This window comes from Corythoichthys intestinalis, chromosome 3 (genome assembly GCF_030265065.1).
Source record: "Corythoichthys intestinalis isolate RoL2023-P3 chromosome 3, ASM3026506v1, whole genome shotgun sequence".
In the NCBI taxonomy this organism is placed as follows: domain Eukaryota; kingdom Metazoa; phylum Chordata; class Actinopteri; order Syngnathiformes; family Syngnathidae; genus Corythoichthys; species Corythoichthys intestinalis.
In genome coordinates, this window is record NC_080397.1 from 39,228,048 (window position 1) to 39,234,455 (window position 6,408).

Genomic DNA, 6,408 nt, shown 5'->3' on the forward strand with positions numbered 1-6,408 from the left:
AAACAATGACATTTTGCAGCTCTCTTCGTCTCGTTTTCCTCGTTCTGAACAATTCCCCCTCAATGGGCTGAATAGTAAAACCGATGAGCCTAGTCTACCGCTGACGTCATCCACCTGTTGGGGACGCTAAAGCCCTATAATTGTAGGCGTGGCTAACCGGCAGATTAAAGGACTAATTTCTCGTCATCTGCGCTTTGCTAAATTATTGTATATGGTCGAATCGTCTCAAAATATGATTCTAATTCACATAATAATGCAATTTAAGACTTTTTTTTCTGGTGTCGTATGCTCTTTAAACACCCATAGCCCTCTGCTCCATTGCTAGTTTGTTAGCCCTCACTGCAACATACGAGCAATCCTAGTTACCCTGTCTTGCCGGATTTTGATACTTTTTTACCTTGTGGATTTTTTGCCTCGAGCCTGCTCCGTGTCTGTACTTCTTCCTCGTTTCTGCGACCTGCTACAGGACCGGATCTGGATCGCCTCTGCCTGGGCCCTCTCCTTGCTCGTCCCCCCCTGCTCGAACAGCCCTCCGTGCCTCACCAAGAGCCAAGACTTCTTCCTCTCAAAATCATTGTCAATAAATCTGTTCTGAGCGCTGCATTATTGGGTCCGTTTGTTCCCTGATCCTTGTCAAGGTCATTTGGATTAAAATACAGCAGTTTATTTTAAAGAGGGGTGCAAGACTAGAAAGTGCTCCGGACACATGACAAAGCAGGGATAGGAAGAACATACCTTCCATAACACAGCGGCAACACAGCTACAAAAACACCCGGTCTTTGTGGTGGCATGAGCTTGGTTCCACATCTGCCTTATTGAACATGTTGTCCTCCCCTGTCGTGATGATGGCAGATGGATTCGGTATTTCCAAATTGTCCTTTTTAAGGGATTTTTATGAGTAATGTTACTCCAGCTTCACTGTTGTTTTGGATGGAGGAATTGTAAAACGGAAATTGCGAGCAGACATAAGGAAGTAAAGCGGGAAAATACCCCAGAAACGTTCCAATGCTAAATCTGAATACATTGAACACACACACACAATAATTTTTTTTTTTTTTTTTTTTTTGGGTGGGGGCGCTACTTTGCGAAAAACGAGGGATCACTGTATAGTAAATACCGTATTGGCCCGAATATAAGATGGTGTTTTTTGCATTGAAATAAGACTGAAAAAGTGGGGGTCGTCTTATATTCGTGGTCTAGACGTTATACCCATTCACGGCGCTAGATGGCGCCAGATATCATTGAAGCGATGTTCTGTCATGACAGATCTCAGCTACTCTCAAGTTGAACCAGTTTGCATTATTTTATTGCAATATTTTTCCTTATTCAGATTTGTTTAAAGACTAGTTACAGTTCGACTCCACTTTGATGGTTAATGCAGTTATTGTAATTTTGTTGTTTTATCCCAATAGATTTGTTTATATACAGTATATTTCAAAAACCAGAAGCCATTCATTTACGAATGATATTGCACTTTAGTTTACATATGTAAAATGTTCAGATATTAAGATTTGAATGAGGCAAAATAACATGCTTTTTCTCTCAAATATATTGTTATAATCATTTGTTTCAGATGTACTGTAATTATTTTCTGTATAAAAATTCGGTGTTCAAAAAGTCTTTTTTAAACTTGAGTCTTGAAAAAGAGGGGGTTGTCTTATAATCAGGGCCGTCTTATATTCGGGCCAATACAGTATGTGGATTTAGTGGCGCTTGCAACATTGGGACATTTATTTTTATTTCAACATTTCTTTACACATTTGAACAATATTTGTACTATTTTTATGATTTTAATTATTTCAATTTATATTTACACATTTCAGTTGTTATCAATTTTTCAATTTAATTAATCCAACATTTATTCAAATATTTCTTCATTCATTCAAATGTTGATCAATTAATTTATTTCAGTATTCATTTATTTATTATCGTAATCTATTCATGCCACTCCTGGTTAAATATCCTCCCTGGTCAAGTGAGACTTCTCAATTGGACTCTGTCTCCATCTTGTGTCAACATGATAAACACATATTTTTTGGATAAGTCATTGCATGATTTCATTTACTTCCTGTTTTCACATCAGTGGCAAATTAGGATAGGACAGATAAATAAGCACCAAACCTTCAGATTATATCACAGCGATGGCGAAATGTTTTCTTTTTTTTTTTGATGATTTAAACAAACAAACAAACAAACAAACAAACAAACAAAAACCTTGCTCTCATTATTTTGTAATACAAAAACCTAACAACTAGAGGTGTCAAACGATTAAAATTTTTAATCGAGTTAATTACAGCTTAAAAATTAATTAATCGTAATTAATCGCAATTAATGGCAATTCAAACCATCTATAAAATATGCCATATTTTTCTGTAAATTATTTGTGGAATAGAAAGATAAGACAAGATGGATATATACATTCAACATACGATACATCAGTACTGTATTTGTTTATTATAACAATAAATCAACAAATGGCATTACCATTATTAACATTCTGTTAAAGCGATCCATGGACAGAAAGACTTCTAGTTCTAGTAGTTCTTAAAAGATAAATGTTAGTACAAGTTATAGAAATTTTATATTAAAACCCCTCTTAATGTTTTCGTTTTAATAAAATTTGTAAAATTTGTATTCAAAAAATAAACTAGTAGCCCGCCATTGTTGATGCCAATAATTACTTACACAATGCACCCAAGCGCCAGCAGAGGGCGACAAAACTCCGAAAAACCCAACAAGTACACATTTCACTGTGCTGTCATTTTAATCTGAGTGGGGCATGTGCGTTAATTGCGTCAAATATTTTAACATGATTAATTTTAAAAAATTAATTAACGCCCGTTAACGCGATAATTTTGACAGTCCTACTAACAACACAACAGGGGTGTGTAGACTTTTTAAAATTTATTGAAAATGTAAATGTACTAGATAAAAAGGGGAATTTCAACGCGTAAAAACACAAGAATAGTGTCACAGGCAATTGTGAGCAAGGCCTCTCACTTTCATTTGAACAATATGCACTGTATGCAGTATATTATTGCTTAGGTTATACTGTTCCCGTTTTATTAGCCAATGGAATGATGGCGGAGTTGAAAATAATCTCGCTTAGCTTGAAGAGGTAAAATTTGTTTCCCACGACTCATGAGTACAGGTCAGGTTGAAAAGCAGAGAAAGAAAAACACTGCCTCTGACTGTGAGAAACACGTCTCAAATTGCCATATTTCATACATTTGTTTAACCCTTTATAGGGCACTCATTTTAATAAATGATCGCTGCCAACCCTTCCAGTCAAAATTGATCGGATGTCTAAACGTCAATGGCCCTGAAAGATGAGCATTCACAGCCAGTCCTGCCAGTTTAAATGGACGTCCATCGTTGTCAATGGTAGTCAATAAGTATGTTATTTGAAATTAAAACAAAAAATAATTTTTGACCTGACATTAAAAGGCATTTTGAAAATAAAAAAGCAGTAAATATTTTATTTAAAAAAAAAAAAAAAAGTTTAATTAAAAAAGTAATAATGAATGAAGACATAAAAAGTAACTTTTTTTTTTTTTTCAAACTTATTTTTAAAAATAAAATAAAAAAGCATCAACGTTTAAAGCTAGTCCTCCAAGTTTAAATGAATTGGACTTCTAACGTTATCAATGAGATGAATGAAATGTTAAGTAAAACAAAAACAATATAAACAGGAATACACCCTTGTTACGGTCAATGGCACGCTAAAGTTAAGAAATAATAAAATAGCATTAAGAACAACTCAACGTCATTAAAAATCGCTTTTTTTGTCTTTTAAATTTAAAAATGAATACATTTTAAGTGAATTAAGAGAATGATTGATTTTATCTTTTTTTAACTATTGAAAAAATAAGTTAAAAAAAAAAAGTATATTTATATAATATTATTATATATACGGTGGGGCAAATAAGTATTTAGTCAACCACTAATTGTGCAAGTTCTCCCACGTGAAAATATTAGAGAGGCCTGTAATTGTCAACATGGGTAAACTTCAACTATGAGAGACAGAATGTGGAAAAAAAAAAAACCAGAAAATCACATTGTTTAATTTTTAAAGAATTTATTTGCAAATCATGTTGGAAAATAAGTATTTGGTCTATAACAAAAGTTCATCTCAATACTTTGTTATGTACCCTTTGTTGGCAATAACGGAGGCCAAACGTTTTCAGTCACTCTTCACAAGCTTTTCACAGGCTGTTGCTGGTATTTTGGCCCATTCCTCCATGCAGATCTCTTTTAGAGCAGTGATGTTTTGGGGCTGTCGTTGGGCAACACAGACTTTCAACTCCCTCCTCACCCCGTGTCATCAAACTGATAACAAGAACGGGGAGCAAAAATCCCAGAACCACACGGGGGGACCTAGTGAATGACCTACAGAGAGCTGGGACCACAGTAACAAAGGCTACTATCAGTAACACAATGCGCCGCCAGGGACTCAAATCCTGCACTGCCAGACGTGTCCCCCTGCTGAAGAAAGTACACGTCCAGGCCCGTCTGCGGTTCGCTAGAGAGCATTTGGATGATCCAGAAGAGGACTGGGAGAATGTGTTATGGTCAGATGAACCCAAAATAGAACTTTTGGTAGAAACACAGGTTCTCTTGTTTGGAGGAAAAAGAATACTGAATTGCATCAGAACAACACCATACCCGCTGTGAAGCATGGGGGTGGAAACATCATGCTTTGGGGCTGTTTTTCTGCGAAGGGACCAGGGCGACTGATCTGTGTATAGGAAAGAATGAATGGGGCCATGTATTGAGCAATTTTGAGTGAAAACCTCCTTCCATCAGCAAGGGCATTGAAGATGAGACGTGGCTGGGTCTTTCAGCATGACAATGATCCCAAACACACAGCCAGGGCAACAAAGGAGTGGCTTCATAAGAAGCATTTCAAGGTCCTGGAGTGGCCTAGCCAGTCTCCAGGTCTCAACCCCATTGAAAATCTGCGGAAGGAGTTGAAATTCCGTGGTCCCCAACGACAGCCCCAAAACATCCCTGCTCTAGAGGAGATCTGCATGGAGGGATGGGCCAAAATACCAGCAACATTGTGTGAAAAGCTTGTGAAGAGTTACAGAAAACGTTTGGCCTCCGTTATTGCCAACAAAGAGTACATAACAAAGTATTGAGATGAACTTCTGGTATTGACCAAATACTTATTTTCCACCATGATTTGCAAATAAATTCTTTAAAAATCAAACAATGTGATTTTCTGTTTTTTTTTTTCCACATTCTGTCTCTCATGGTTGCTGTTTATCCATGTTGGCAATTACAGGCCTCTCTAATATTTTCAAGTGGGAGAACTTGCACAGTTAGTGGTTGACTAAATACTTATTTGCCCCACTGTAGTTGATTTAGATTGTCATTCCATATGTTTTAAGGATAGAATTGACCCTACCATCATTAAGTGAATTATTTTCATTATGGTCACTTTCATTTACCCCTTTTCACTTGCTGAATGTGCTGGTCCACTTTTTTCCTCACATGCACGTTTGATTGGCTGGTGACTTGCCACACACTACTTATACTAATACTTATTTGTCCCACTGTATATATTATATATATAAAATGATATTTATCATAAAGTCATCTTTGACAATAGACATCCAATCCATTTACACTGTCACTGATATCGACAGTACTAGATGTCCAATCAATTTTGACTAGGAGAGGCTGGCAGCTTCTCCCAGTCAAAAAGGATTGGACTGGATTGGAGTGGTGTTAATGGCAGTGCCCGATAAAGTGTGCCAAAACCTTTTCAGCCAGATTTCACTCAAATTTCAATTTTCTGGACAAGTGAGCGATGACATGTATTATTTGTTTGCAAGAGTCATTTAATGGCTTGATGCAGTCCTGTACTGCAATTGAATGATGCAATTTTGCTTCCTGGATAAGTGGTACACAAAATAGATGGATACCTAATTCTGACAGTAGGCATGTGCCGGTATGAAATTCTGACAGTATGATAACCTTAAGCATAAATATCACGTTACTGCAATTACAGCTCTAAAATGTGTTAGAGATACATGGGTTTAAAAAAAGAACAAAAAAAATCAATTGAACAGGATTTTTATTTTTCAAAACATATCAGCAAATTGGAAGTATAATGTTAATTTTATATAAACAAAAAATAACTGAAATATTCTCAATAAAATTAAAATAAATGCAGTCCTTTAGGTGAGCCTAAACCCACAGCGCTACATTATTACCATTAGAATAAAATAATTGAATTATTTTCAATAACAAGCACATGTGTATGACTCGTATCATATTTACATTATACACACAGTTTCTCAACACAGACAGTTGCCAGAGAGAGAGAGAAAAAATTTTTTTTTTTACCACCGCTAGACACACTGGAGTTTAACTCTTGTAGTTGGTTGGAAATGTTCATGC